This window comes from Tenrec ecaudatus, chromosome 9, assembly GCF_050624435.1.
Source record: "Tenrec ecaudatus isolate mTenEca1 chromosome 9, mTenEca1.hap1, whole genome shotgun sequence".
In the NCBI taxonomy this organism is placed as follows: Eukaryota; Metazoa; Chordata; class Mammalia; order Afrosoricida; family Tenrecidae; genus Tenrec; species Tenrec ecaudatus.
In genome coordinates this window covers 44,865,854-44,866,965 of record NC_134538.1, presented here as the reverse complement: position 1 = coordinate 44,866,965, position 1,112 = coordinate 44,865,854, and the positions used below count along the sequence as shown (strand labels likewise).

The 1,112-nt window shown below is 44.0% G+C and overlaps 1 non-coding gene across 1 annotated transcript; it reads right to left on the bottom strand.

Moving 5' to 3' along the window:
- Nucleotides 1-382: 382 nt before the first annotated feature.
- On the bottom strand, nucleotides 383-573 carry LOC142457422 (U2 spliceosomal RNA). The gene has a single exon (XR_012786169.1). It is a non-coding gene; the product is annotated as a U2 spliceosomal RNA (small nuclear RNA).
- Between the last annotated feature and the right edge of the window lie 539 nt (nucleotides 574-1,112).

Here is a 1,112-nt window from a genome sequence, read left to right as displayed (position 1 = left end):
TCTTGTACCCAAGGTCACCAGAGCCGGGCAACCTGAAGGCAGCCGACAACAACCCAGTTTCCATGGTGGTTGTCTCTGGGGGTCTTTGAATGGAAGGTACTGCAATAAATAAGGGATGAATTCCATAGCAGGGCTCCATCCATGGGGCGGACCCTCTAGGACTGGACAGAGGCAGTGGCCATCCACTTCTGGCAGTCAGGGGATCTTAGCAGAACCATGAAAGTTCAAGGTCCTGGGCCTGTTTCTATAGAGGAAAGCACTGGGATTTTCCAGAGGAACATAAAGAAAGGGTTGCTAACTTTTGGAATTCAGACTCTTGGAAGGATTTTATTTTAAGCAGGGAAAATGACACAGCAAAAGCTTTCTTTTTTAAAATCCCCCGAAGGGGTGTACCGTTCCTGAAAGTACTGCAATGCCAGGTCGATGCGTGGAGTGGACGGAGCAAGCTCCTATTCCAACTCCCTGCTCCAAAAATCCATTTAATCTATTGTCCTCAGATAGAGGACGTATCAGATATTAAACAGATAAGAACAGATACTACACTTGATCTTAGCCAAAAGGCTGAGAAGCGATTTAAAAAGGCTTTTTTAAAAAGAAAGAATTCCATCTGGCAGCTCTGTGGAGGATAGAAGGGAGAGAGATGCTGGAGTCTGTGAGAAGGGATTAAATTGGAATGCCCTGACCACTTCAGTTCCCTGCTGGACTGTAGGTAGCAGGGCTTGGGGGATAGAGAAGTGTTTTCACCTTCAATTTCTGCAAATTTAACGAGCTCCCTTTCAGCAATAGTGAAAGAATCTAAACATCACCAGTTTCCAGATTGGTTTGTGGGGCTCAGAATGGAACTACGAATCTCCTTGCCCTTGGCCAAAAGCACACAAAGGAAAGTGTTTGAGAACAGATGAGATGGCTGCTTTAAAAAACATCACACACAGGTATCTGCAGAGGAAATTCATCCAATGTTTGTGGATTAAATTCCCCATCAGTCATCGAAGATTTAATTTTAATTAATGGAACAGACTGGTAGAATACCTTTGGTTTCACTAGGGGAAAGTATCTGAGTCTAAATTTGTTCAAGATGTGAGTATTTGCTTGGTGCAAAAGACCTAAGGAAG